The sequence below is a fragment of the Grampus griseus genome, assembly GCF_964374135.1.
Source record: "Grampus griseus genome assembly, chromosome: 1".
Lineage (NCBI taxonomy): Eukaryota > Metazoa > Chordata > Mammalia > Artiodactyla > Delphinidae > Grampus > Grampus griseus.
The window spans coordinates 176,582,296-176,596,592 of NC_139017.1; positions in this window are offsets into that span (position 1 = coordinate 176,582,296).

Genomic DNA, 14,297 nt, shown 5'->3' on the forward strand with positions numbered 1-14,297 from the left:
CTCCCCAGGGTCCCACTTTAGATAGCGGTCCCTGTTCCAGTTCTCCATCTTGGGAACTTCTCCATCTTGGCTGCTGAGCCCAGAGGACAGAATCCTGGAGCTTCTGGCGCCCACTTTGAGGGACCACTTTCGTGAGAACAAGGCCAGAGGGAGGAGGGCAGGGCTGAGGGAGGATGAACTTAGTTCTGACGACATGGTGTGAGCTGGAATCCCACCGAGCCTGAATTTTTTTGTGCTTCACCTGAATTTTTCAGTTCAGTGAACCAATAGATTTCCTTTGTTGCTGAAACCTGTTTGATTTGGGTTTTCTGTCTCTGAAAACAAAAGTCCTGAATGAAATAGCTTCTTAAGGAACAAAGCAAGTCAGAGAAATTCTTCACAGGTCGCTGGAGATTCAGACCCACACCCCAATGCAGACTTCTGGTAAACTAGGTAAGCGACACTAGCAATTCTCAAGTGCTACGTCAGCATGACCTGGGAGCCTGTTACAAATACGGATTCTAGCCCCCATCCCCAGACCCCCTGAATCAGAAACTCTGGAGTGGAGCCCAGGAATCTGTGTTTTAACAAGCCTTCCCGATGAGCCTAACCTAACACGAGGCCCTCACTCAAGTCTCACCCTTGGACCCTGTCAGCGTTCCACTTCAGAAAGGTTGTTTTGACAGCAGCTGGATTGGAATTGAGCAACCAAGTGTGGAAATAAGGAGACTAATGAGGAGGCTGCTTTAGTAGCCCAGGGAAGGGATGATGGACTTGAAAGGGGTCAATGGAAAATAGAGGTAACCGGAGAGAGTTAAAGAGATATTTAGGAGATAAGGTCAATGGGACTTAGGAGTGGATTGGATGGTGGGTGAGGAAGAGGGAGATGTTTAAAAGGTTTGCTGTTTTGTTTTGTTTTTGTTTTACATCGTTCATTGGGTGCATTGTGCTACCATTTAGAGTTTGGGGTCACAAGAAGGATACTGGGTTTTGTGGAGGAAAACCCTGAGTTTAGTTTTGTGCATGTTGTGGTTGAGTTCCCCCAAATTCTGGGATTGGCTTTGATTGGGCCACTTGGAACCCTGTATCCCTGAAAACAATCCTTGTGGCCAACAAGGATGGAGCACGTGACTGACCACCCCACCCAAAGCGCGTGGACTGAGTGTTGGGGAGGAAGAAGAGAATTAGCTGCTCCTCACAGAGACCTCTAAGGAAGGGGGCTCTGGGTCAGGAATGGGTATTCCTGGCACCCTCAGCCAGTGCTGTTGAAACACCAACTTGATCACACCACAACATCTCAAATATACGCTATAGCTACTCTTTCAACTTATATTTCATACTTTTTAATCTTGAATTCTACATTCAAGCAACCAAGACTTGCTTTCTGTTTGCATTTGCCTGGTATGTAAGCACTCACCCCTGTATTTTTAACCTCTCTGTGTCTTATGTTTTAGACATGCTCTAGATTTTTTTGTTCTTTGATCTAATCTGAGAGTCTTTGCCCTTGAATATCAGAGTTTAATCCATTTATATTTGTTATAATCAACGTTTTGATCTTTGGCATCTTATTTTATGTTTTGCTTCTTATATGTTCTTGCTATTTTCTTTTTTCAATTTCCATTCTTTTGCTATATTGATTAATTTTGCTTATTTTTATATACACATTTGGAAGACTTGCATCCTAATTTTATTTTACTAACAATGCCCACAGACCCCCTGAGGCCCATATAGGTGCTCAAAATCCCAGGTGTGGTTCCTTCTTCCTGTGATGGAGGGTGGGATCCACAGGTTTATCCATGCACTCAGGGCTCTCAGAGGTCCCAGGCCATGCCCCCTCAGCCACAGACAGTCCTGCCTCTGCCCACAGAGCTTGGCCCCTGAGCTGTCTGACCTTGGCTGTGTCTTCATATCCATTTCACTTTGTACCTCCCCTACCACCACCATCCTTCCAGGAACAGCCCCCACTGATGCCCTAGCAAACCTTCTTCTGTGGCCCCAGAGGTTCCTAGATTCAGATTCAGAGCCCAGTAAGGAGATGAGGCTCAGTACGGTGGCCTCACGGCCCACCAGGCTCAGGTGGAGGTTCCTTTGGCTCAGTTCTGAAGCCCTTTAAACCCTTGGCTTGGACGACAGACCACGGGTCACCACAGAGAAAATAGTTTCCAGCGCCTTCTCACCTTCCAGACCCTCTTTCATCACTGTATCCATGAACCCTCAAGCCAACAACCTCAGGCCCTCACGCAGTCAATCCTAGCCCTCCAGCAGCCTGTGACACTCCAAATTACTCCCACCTCTTCATCCTCATCAAAACCACCATTCTGGGGCTTCCCTGGTGGCGCAGTGGTTGAGAGTCCGCCTGTCAATGCAGGGGACACGGGTTCGAGCCCTGGTCTGGGAGGATCCCACATGCCGCGGAGCAACTGGGCTCGTGAGCCACAATTACTGAGCCTGCGCGTCTGGAGCCCGTGCTCCGCAACGAGAGGCCACGATAGTGAGAGGCCCGCGCACCGCGATGAAGAGTGGCCCCCGCTTGCCACAACTAGAGAAAGCCCTCGCACATAAACGGAGACCCAACACAGCCATAAGTAAATTAATTAATTAATTTTTAGAAAATGCATTCTATGAACCTCTTTAAAAGAAAAAAAGAAGAAAACACCATTCTGGGGCTTCCTGGTGGCGCAGTGGTTGGGAGTCCGCCTGCCGATGCAGGGGACGCGGGTTCGTGCCCGGTCCAGGAAGATCCCACATGCCGCGGAGCGGCTGGGCCCGTGAGCCATGGCCGCTGAGCCTGCGCGTCCGGAGCCTGTGCTCTGCAACGAGAGAGGCCACAGCAGTGAGAGACCTGCGAACCGCAAAACAAAACAAAACAAAACAAAACACCATTCTAAACCCAAAGGAAAAGTATCACAGTCCTTCACCTTGCAAATATTTACTGGGCTTGAGCTATGCCATTTAATTCACACTAAGATTTAAATAACTGGTAACAGCCTAATCTTTGAACTCCCCGTAGTGTTTTCATTTTCAAAGAGAAGCTTGTGGGGGAGTTTTTTTCAGTCTTAATGATATTCTAGGTTTAATCCAACATATCTAAAACATTATTTCAACATGTAACCAACATAAAAATAATTATTAATGAGATATTTTGACATTTGTTATGCTCAGTCAGTGAAACCCCAGGACATCTCAATTTGCACCAGCCACCTTTCAAGTGCTCGATAGCACATTTGGGGATTCAATATGTTGACGATAAAGGATTTTTAATCTCTGATGGTATAAACTTCTGACAGAAGCCCTGTGGTTCTCCTCAAGTGGGAAATGAGTAGAAAAAAACTAACCTAAGGAACAGGAGGCCTGGCTCTAGATCTTGCTCTGCCATCTGGTACCCGAGGCACCTGGAGCAAATGGCTTAGCCTCCTCACCTCTGTTCCTTGCTCTTAAACGTGCGTGATATGGGTGCCCTATCTCGTGGGTACGAATACTGCATCCTGAAGGGTGAAGTGGAGCTCACCAGGTGGAGAGGCGGTGACAGAGTGAGAAGCACATATGACACCCTCCTTGTTGTACATGAGGAGGGGGCACTGCCTCAAGGGACCCTTCCATGGATGGTGGGTTCTTTCATTCTTGACAAAGGCTAGTGGTCCCATCTGGTATTTTTGATCCAGGGCCTAATGATGGCTCTGTTTGCCCACGTGTGTCTGCCTCTAAGAAAGATGTGATCAGCAGGTTTCTCCCACGTCCCCCCTGAAAGAGGGGCCAGTGCTTGAGCAGCCCACCCTGGAGCAGTGGGGGGCCTCTCTCTCTCTCAGCTTCCACCCCCAGGAGCCTGTTATGCTATCAGCAGTGGGGTGGGGAACTCTGGAGCAGGAGCCAACTGGACATTTACCATGTTTCTGGGAGATGCTGGGGTCCTGACACCCTAAAACTCAGCCTAGGGGTATTCCTTGGTGGAGCTGAGGCTTCTGAGCTGCACCCCGGAAAATGAACACCATGCTTCTTCCTGATTTGTTCCCTAAGTCAGTTCCAACAGTCGAACGGGTCAACGAGAAAGTGGTTGCAGCCCAGGACTTCGAGTTCGCGCTTCCCTACTAAGATGCTGTGTGTCAGAGCACGCTATCTTGTCCCAGTTTCTTCAACTGGAGATAAGCCAGGCCCTCCAGCATCCCTGGTTGCTTCAGAGGCTCCAACAAAATAAGACGTGTTGTGTCTTAGTTGGGGATTGTGTGTTTGTGGAGAACAAAAATGCAATCATGCTTGCTCAGTCAAGACCTGGGAGGGGGGGGTGGGTGGCGGGATTTCCAAGGGCAGGAAGTACAGCCCATACCAGTGGTCACCAGCAGGTCATCATCACCCCCCACCTCAGCCACGCTGACCCCCCTCTCTGAGGCCTGGAGGTCCTTCTCTGCTGCTTTCCAGCACCTGCCTCCTTCTCTCTGGACACAGCTGTCCCTGGGAGGGCAGGGTGTCTGCTCCTCCAACATCGACTTATGTGAGGTGTGGGGTTACCAGGTGCCAGTCCTGAGCCCCTCTGCACGGCCTCATGTGAGCTGGGCCTCAAGTCGCTAACTCAGGCCTGAGAGGGGGCATCTGAGTGGCCAGCCTTGTCCATTCAGCGGGGGCAGGGGAAGTGGCCCCCCAGGTGACAAGAGGGTAGATGGGAACGGTTGGGTTTCTATCATCCAGGGTGACAGTGCTTTGAAATTCTAAAAGCAGGACATAGAGGCAAGAGGGACCATAGCCCAGAGCAATCCCACGTCTTATTGTGTGAGAAAGGATGGTAGTCCAGGAACATGCATTGTGTTATTTGTCCCTGACATGCCTGTAACTTACAGGAGACCTTTAGGGGTCCTGTGTATACCAGTTTACCAATAAGAAAGATGGGAGGGGTGGACGGGATAGCCAAGGTCTCCTGGGCACGGACCTCGCCATCCTCAGAGTGGCCACTGGAGGGCAGCAGCTTCCCTGCAAACGCAGCCCTTCCGCTCAGCCTTCTAATCCGTCCTCCACAAACACCTTTGCTTTAGTTAGTTTTTCACAAAATGGCACTAACACAGAAGGCCTTTGGGGAAATTTCTGGCACTGGTGAGAGAGGAACATCAGCTGAGAACACCATGGAACAGCTAAGGGGCCTTTTCTAAGGAATATTTTGTTTCTCAAAACTTTTCTCGAGAACCACGAACTCACAGAAACCAGTTTGGGAATTCTGAAATCCCAGGGCCCGCTAAGGGGGGTGGTCTTCCCAGCTTCTGCTCCCGGGGGACCCAGCCTTGCCCTTGAGGGGGGCAGTCGGCCAGGTGACTTTCTTCCCACTGACAACCAGCAGCTGTTTTTAAGGCTGTTTAAAAAGCAGATTCTTTCTGCTTTCACCGGGAGAGGATGTGTTCTCCATCCTCAGCGGCTCCCAGGAGAAAACTTTTGGAAAACAAAGTTGACAGCAATTTAGTTTAAAAAGTGTTCACAGTGACAATCTAGAGAAATAACATTAGCCCCAGATTAATACCACCTAAAGCCATTTTATTTTTTTCCTTGGGTGTTTTTTTTCCTTGGGTGTTTGGTGTTTGGGGGAATTTTGTTGTCTTAGTTGGTTTTTTTTTAGTTTTTAAACTAAATTCATCCAAATTCCTACTCTGTGTCGTTTGTAATAGTGAAAAGTTAGCATCATAAATTAACAGTAAGTAATAATACGATTAAACAGTAGTATTTATAGTTTCTATAAAAGTTATAAAAATAGCAATTGATGATTAGAAACTTTCATTTTCAGCCTTTCAATAAGGTCTGTGGGAACTTTGGGTAACTTTTGAAGCACAACATAAATGTGAGTGGGTTTTAATTTTATGTAATTAAAATGTCCCTAGAAGCTGGGTCAATGCTGAGTCTGACTCCTGCCTAGCTCATCCCAAAGCCTCCACCAGCCTCACACCTTGTACTTGGAGTTGTGTGTCTCCCCAGAGCAATGTCTCAATCCGCTGGTGGCCCAGGGAGGCTGCAGAGAGCACGTGGCTCATCCAGCCCAGGGATTCATTGGAGAGGACCCTGGAGACCACCACGATTCTACCCGCAATGACAGTGCCTCCCCCTTCTACATGACACATCTTGTCCAGAGTCATTTTACCACCTCTTCCCCCATCCACAGATGCGCCTGCCCTAAATGACCACACAGCAATGGGCCCAACCCTGGTATCATAGTTCAGGAGGGTGAAGAAGCAGCCCACTGCAGTGCTTCATAAGAGAGCCAGGGTCATCTCAAGCTCATTGTCAATCTCTAGGGTAAAACAAAAGCTGGTCTGGTGGCTTTTGTGGAGATGTGAGTAGAGAAGCATATCAAGAAACAGTAAGAGCCTATGCCCTGCATTCAATGCAGGGAGAATAGCATATGCAAAGGCCCTGAGGCTGGACCGTATTTGGTATGTCTGGTATGGCCAGAGCTCAGTGAGCAAAAGGGAAAGTGGTAACAGAAGATGTCCAGGAAGTAGCCAAGAGCCAAATTATGTAGACCAAAATTAGGGCTTTGGAATTGATTCAAAGTGTAATGGGAAACCATTAGAGGGTTTTGAGTAGGAAAGTGATTCCATATTTTAAAAGGAATAAATAGTAATTAACGAAGAGTAATGACCAGCCATGTATCCACCACCCATTTTAAGCAATGTCATTACAGACACAACTGAGGGCTCTTTCTTCCCACCCCTCCGTCCCCATGCTGGATGCAACCACTACTCTTGTAATAGGGAAGAACAAATCTGACTCCATATTAAATCTGTTTCTTTTACTTTAACCTTTGTATTCTAGTACTTTTGCTTCCGTTTAAGAATGTTGCCTATAGCCTGAAGTATATAGGATAGCCTATTCTCAAGGCTCTGACCTTTAAGGGTGTAACACTTTTCCATTCATACACAGATAAAAAGTTGCAGAACAGAGAATAACACTTTTCTTGTTGGAGGTTTACAGGAACATCATGACCTGACCCACGTGGACAGCTGCAAGAACAAAGGATTCCAACACCAAGAAGTCTGCAACGACCAACAATGCCCCTCCCTCACCTTGCCTTTTAAAATGCTATGCTAAAACCCTTTGGGGAGTTCAGGGTCTTGGGGGCATGAGCCCCCCATTCTTCTTGCATGGCCCTGCAACAAATCTTTCTCTGCTCCAAACTCTGACATTTCGGTTTGTTTGGCCTCACTGTGCATTCAGTAACATTCTGAATTTGGAGTTTTTCTTATGAATCACCTTTACTGTGTATTTTTAAATACACCTTAAAATTATGTAGGTATATAATTCCCTTGTTATTGTTCAGCTTTTATAAATAATACAACACTATATTTTTCCTGCTACTTATTTTGTTGCTTGTGACTTTCTACCATGTTGGTAGGTGTAGTTCTGGTTCATTCATTCTTTACTGCTGCCCAGTATGTTATTTTACGTGATCCTGTTCAAAATATTTCCCCTATTTTTCAATTACAAGTACTGCTGCTGCGAACACTTTTGTTTCTCATGCATATACGCAGGTTTCTCTAACGTAAACCCCTAGGAGTGGGGTTTCTGGGTCATAGGATATGCACATTTTGCAAGTATCGTCCAAGTGCTTTCAGAGCTGTTGGAGCAGCTCACACCCCCACCAGCAGGAGGAAGTTTGCTCCACAACCTCAGCAGCATGTGGTATTGTCAGATCCCAATCTGGGGTGTGAAATGGTATCGCATTAAGCGTTTCATTTTTATTACCTTAATTACTAGTGAGACTGAGACTCTTCACGTATTTATGGATCCTTTCCATCTTCTCTCTCTGTAAATTGTCAGTTCATCCCCTTTTCTGATTTGCTCTGGGGTTGCTGGTCCTTTTTTTTATTGGTTTTTAGGATTCGTTTATACAGTCTGGATTCATTCATTCAGCACCTTTTCATTGAGCACCTTTATGCACCAGATACTCCTCTGAGGTCCTTGGAGTTCATTGTCACGGAGCTTATATCTTCTTGGTGAATACACGTTCTTCTATCCTCTGAATTTCCTGAAAACTGCCTGTTATAGTTAAAGCCTTAATTACATCCAGGTTCAAAAAAAAAATTCTCTTTGCCACTGGTCCTCATGGGCAGTGCTGGGTACTCCAAGATGTCCAGAATGTCAGCTTATTCCACGTCAAGTGGCGTTAACCCTGCTAAGTGTCCTTAAATCCATAGTATGAAGACCCTGTCAACCTTCTATCTGCTGGTGTGAGGGACCAGTGATGATCAGCTCTTGGGCCCATTTGTTCATTCAGTTGCAAGATGATTCTTTCTGAACTTAATAGCTGGAACTGCTCCAGGAAGAGCTTCCTTTCACCGCGTGCAGTGGGTTGGATGGCGGCCCCCAAAAAGATACGTCCATCTAGAAACTGTAGACGTGAACTTATTGGAAAAAAGGATCTTCACGGATATAATGAAGTGAATGGTTTTGAGATGAGATTGTCCTGGATTATTGAGATGGACCCTAAATCCAGTGACAAGTGTAATAAGAGAAAGACAGAGGGACACAGACACAGAGACGAGGAGGAGGTGAGGTGAAGACGGAGGCAGAGGCTGGAGGGATGCAGCCACAAGCCAAGGGACACCTGAAGCCACCAGGAGCTGGAAAAGGCAGGAAGGATTCTCTCCTGGAGGCTTTGCGGGGAGCGTGGCCCTGTCCACACCTTGATTTCAGATTTATAGCTTCCAGAACTATGAAAAAATACATTTCTGTTCTTTTAAGCCATGCAGTTTGTGGTCATTTGCTATAGCAGCCATAGGAAACAAAAACAACCAACTATGAGGCTACTGTACTTTGAAATACAATTTGGACAGGAAAAGCAGGACAAATGCTTGAGTCTCCCCCTCTATTTGCCGATTTACAGAATAATAAGTGGTTTCCCTGGCAACCTCCAAATTTGGCCAATGAGTTTTATTTTTTTATTATTATTATTATTGTTTTAATTTATTTTTGGCTGTGTTGGGTCTTCATTGCTGCACGTGGACTTTCTCTAGTTGTGGCGAGCAGGAGCTACTCTTTGTTGCGGTGCACAGGCTTCTCATTGCGGTGGCTTCTCTTGTTGGAGAGCACAGGCTCTAGGCGCGTGGGCTTCAGTAATTGCAGCACGTGGGCTCTAGAGCACAGGCTCAGTAGTTGTGGTGCACGGGCTTAGTTGTTCCACAGCATGTGGGATCTTCCCAGACCAGAGATCGAACCCGTGTCCCCTGCATTGGCAGGCAGATTCTTAACCATTCTTAACCACTGTGCCATCAGGGAAGTCCTGGCCAATGAGTTTTCCTTCCTTTTTTTTAGTACCATTATGAATTCATGTCTTTCTATATATTTGCTGTGTTTCAATCCATTGCAGCTATTCTTCTTTTTCTGATATTATTCTTTTTGATGCTTAAGTTGTCTCAGGAGCCGCTTCAAGACGATCCCTGTTCGATATATGCAAATCAATCAATGTGATACACCATATTAACAAATTGAAGAATAAAAACCATATGATCATCTCAGTAGATGCAGAAAAAGCTTTTGACAAAATTCAACACTCATTTATGATAAAAACTCTCCAGAAAGTGGGCATAGAGGGAACCTACCTCAACCTAATAAAGGCCATATATGACAAACCCACAGCAAACATCATTTTCAATGGTGAAAAACTGAAAGCATTTCCTCTAAGATCAGGAAAAAGACAAGGATGTCCACTCTCACCACTATTATTCAACATAGTTTTGGAAGTTTTAGCCACAGCAATCAGAGAAGAAAAAGAAATAAAAGGAATCCAAATCAGAAAAGAAGAAGTACAACTGTCACTGTTTGCAGATGACATGATACTATACATAGAGAATCCTAAAGATGCTACCAGAAAACTACTAGAGCTAATCAATGAATTTGGTAAAGTTGCAGGATACAAAATTAATGCACACAAATCTCTTGCATTTCTATACACTGATGATGAAAAATCTGAAAGAGAAATTAAGGAAACACTCCCATTTACCACTGCAACAAAAAGAATAAAATACCTAGGAATAAACCTACCTAGGGAGAAAAAAGACCTGTATGCAGAAAACTATAAGACACTGATGAAAGAAATTAAAGATGATACCAACAGATGGCGAGATATACCATGTTCTTGGATTGGAAGAATCAATAATGTGAAAATGACTATAATACCCAAAGCAATCTATAGATTCAATGCAATCCCTACAAATTACCAATGGCATTTTTTATGGAACTAGAACAAAAAATCTTAAAATTTGTATGGAGACACAAAAGACCCCAGATAGCCAAAGTAGTCTTGAGAGAAAAAAATGGAGCTGGAGGAATCAGACTCCCTGACTTCAGACTATACTACAAAGCTACAGTAATCAAGACAATATGGTACTGGCACAAAAACAGAATCATAGATCAATGGAACTAGATAGAAGCCCAGAGATAAACCCACGCACCTATGGTCAACTAATCTATGACAAAGGAGGCAAGGATATACAATGGAGAAAAGACAGTCTCTTCAATGAGTGGTGCTGGGAAAACTGGACAGCTACATATAAAAGAATGAAATTAGAACACTCCCTAACACCATACACAAAAATAAACTCAAAATGGATTCAAGACCTAAATATAAGACCAGACACTATAAAACTCTTAGAGGAAAACATAGGAAGAACACTCTTTGACATAAATCACAGCAAGATCTTTTTTGATCCACCTCCTAGAGTAATGAAAATAAAAATAAACAAATGAGACCTAATGAAACTTAAAAGCTTTTGCACAGCAAAGGAAACCATAAACAAGACAACCCTCAGAATGGGAGAAAATATTTGCAAACGAATCAACGGACAAAGGATTAATCTCCAAAATATATAAACAGCTCATGCAGCTCAATATTAAAGAAACAAACAACCCAATCCAAAAATGGGCAGAAGACCTAAATAGACATTTCTCCAAAGAAGACATACAGATGGCCAAGGAGCACATGAAAAGCTGCTCAACATCACTAATTATTAGAGAAATGCAAATCAAAATTACAATGAGGTATCACCTCACACCAGTTAGAATGGGCATCATCAGAAAATCTACAAACAACAAATCCTAGAGAGGATGTGGAGAAAAGGGTACCCTCTTGCACTGTTGGTAGGAATGTAAATTGATACAATGGAGAACAGTATGAAGGTTCCTTAAAAAACTAAAAATAGAATTACCGTATGATCCAGCAATCCCACTACTGGGCATATACCCAGAGAAAACCATTATTCAAAAAGACACATGCACCCCAATGTTCATTGCAGCACTATTTACAATAGCCAGGTCATGCAACCTAAATGCCCATTGACAGATGAATGGATAAAGAAGATGTGGTGCATATATACAATGGAATATTACTCAGCCATAAAAAGGAACGAAATTGAGTCATTTGCCGAGACATGGATGGATCTAGAGACTGTCATACAGAGTGAAGTAAGTCAGAAAGAGAAAAACAAATATCATATATTAACCCATGTATGTGGAACCTAGAAAAATGGTACAGATGAACCGGTTTGCAGGGCAGAAGTTGAGACACAGTTGTAGAGGACAAATGTATGGACACCAAGGGAGGAAAGCCACGGTGGGGTGGGGATGGTGGTGTGCTGAATTGGGTGATTGGGATTGACATGTATACACTCATGTGTATAAACTTGATGACTAGTGAGAATCTTCTGTATAAAAAGATAAATAAAATTCAAAAACTAAGGAAAACAAAAGACGGCCCCTGTGTCTTCTGGGCATGACCCCAGTAGACTTAGGTGGATTTCTTGTTTGCTGGCCTAAAAAGATAACCCAGGTTCATCTTGTGTATCCTCGCCCCAGATCTGGAATCAGCCACTTCTCCAAGGAGCCCTGGTTCCTATTAGTGGGAAATAACATTGAGAGACCACTGTCTGGATATAAGGGTGTTCATTGCTATGGGGTTACTGTTGCTTCTACACCTGAGTGCACAAAGCGAGGAAATACCTGCTTTTTTTTTGGCCACGCAGCACAGTGTGCGGGATCCTAGTTCCCTGATCAGGGATGCAACGCCCACCCCCTGCACTGGAAGCATGGAGTCTCAACCACTGGACCACCAGGGAAGTCCCAATATGTGCTTTTAGAAAGAGAAAAATATTTTATAAATTATACTGATATTTCCAATTCAAATCTACAAATACAGGGCTTTTACTTAGCTTTTTTTTTTTTTTTTGAATTTTTCAATTTTATTTTATTTTTTTATACAGCAGGTTCTTCTTTTTACTTAGCTTTTTAAATTTTATATTTGGATCTCTATGTTCCTATGCTGAAAATCATGCTAATCTGACATAAACACAATTATTTATGTATATATAGTAACATATTATAGTAATTACACACACACACACACATCCGTTCTTCTTGTCCTTAGGATTAAACCTCGCTAGGTATGATAGTAAAAATACTGTGTTTAAGGAAAAACTCTTCTCTCTGTGTTTGTGCTACCAACTCAGTGTATGATTGTTCAATCATTTTACTGTGTTTTTACATTGTAAGTTAACTGAAGTTTTAGGGATTTTAAAAATCCTTTAAATTTAATTTAATTTTATAACTATTTAAAACTCAAGATTCCAAGGTTAAAACTACCAAACAGGGTGCCTCCAGAAAAGTCCATTTCCCAGCCCACCCTACACCCTGTCCCGTGCCCACCAACCCCCTGCTTAGGTAACCATTGTAATTAAGTTTGGTTCCTTTTTCCCTTTTTTTCAACCTTTATCCAAAACTGTAAAAAATGTTTAAAATGTGTAGTCCTGAGCTTCAGATGCTGAACTACAACCTCACAGGCAAGTGGGGAGAGAGGGTCAGGACGGAGGTTCAGAGTTCCTCCCACCCCTGTACCACGCTCCCGGTGTGGTACAGGATTAGAACACCAGGGCCCTATGGAGGATGGGACCCCCTCTCTCCTAGCACCAGACCAAGACCCCACCCACCCCTCCGCTACCCTCCCTCTTCAATGGAGAAGACACAAAATTCTTGAAACTTGTACGGGAACCTGGAGCACGGTGCACGTGGCAGGCAGCTAGCTAACCAGGGAGGGTCAGCGCTGCCCCCCTGCTTCCTGGCAGGCAGGATGTGAAGTCAGATATGAAAGTGCTTTGGATACGATGAATAATGACATGGAAGAACAAAGATAGTAATGAGAGCAGATAAAGGGATTCAGAAGAATGAGGGTGAGCTCAGTCGGAGATGAGCCGGAAGCTGAAGAAGGACGAGGAAGGTCCTCCGTGAAGAGGATGGTAACTGGCCGGTAAAGGTTAGCAGCCACTCTGCGGGCTGCTCCCCAGGCTTGTCTGTCTTACTCAAAACCACAGCCCTAAAAGACAGGTAATTTTATTATCCCATGTGACTAGTAATGGCAGAACTAGCACTTGAACGCAGGACTAGTGACAGCAGACACCATCGGACCAACAAGGACACGACCTCAGGGAAGCCCTTACCCCTCCCCCCAGCCCCCACCCCCACCTCCTCTCCCGGGAGCCCGCCTCCTCCCTCTTCTGTCTCTCTCTGACTCACTGGGCACGATCACTGCTCCAAACGTCTCCACCCACACGTTCCTAACGTAAGAGGAAAGCACCAAGTCCTAACCGCCGGACCGCCAGGGAATTCCCAGGTCTCTTTCCTTTTTCTTAATCTTCGTCCTGGAAATCCCTCCCACCTTGATTTCTACCCCATCACCTGGGTCTCTCAGGATAGAGCAAAGAAGGGATATTTGAAGTGGTACAAAGGCATAGAAAAGAGAAAACTAAGTAACACATTTCCAAAGTTACTTTATTTCATCTAAATGCTATAGGGATGTTTGGGCTGATTTGTAATTTAGACACATCAATGTGCGCCATTCGAGAGGAGGATAGTTAGGTCTCCATCTCCTTTAGATTTCTATTCCAGTCAATTCCCATTGACGTTGTCTAACTCAAATCCCTTCTCATGTATTTAAGCCATCTCATTTCCTTTCATGGATGATGGTTTCTCCTGTTTTAATCATAAATTAAACAGGTGCCTCAGTGGGAATGGTGTGATCCAGACATACAGGGCTTCTTGGAGACAAGGCAGGGCTCACTCTTCAAGGTCATTACCCTTGTCGTTTTCTCTTTGCTTTCTTCTGTTCAATAAACCTTCTCGAGTACTCAAGGTTACTGTCAATATTGTTTGGATAAAACTGGAGCTCAGAGCCTATAAAAAGAAGAGTGAATAGGAAAAGTTCAGAACTTTGGAGGTCCTCATGCCTACCTCCAGCACCCTGGTGTCTGCAGCTTGATCCCCAAGAAAAGGGAGTAGACAATTGTGGTCTAGTTAACTCCACC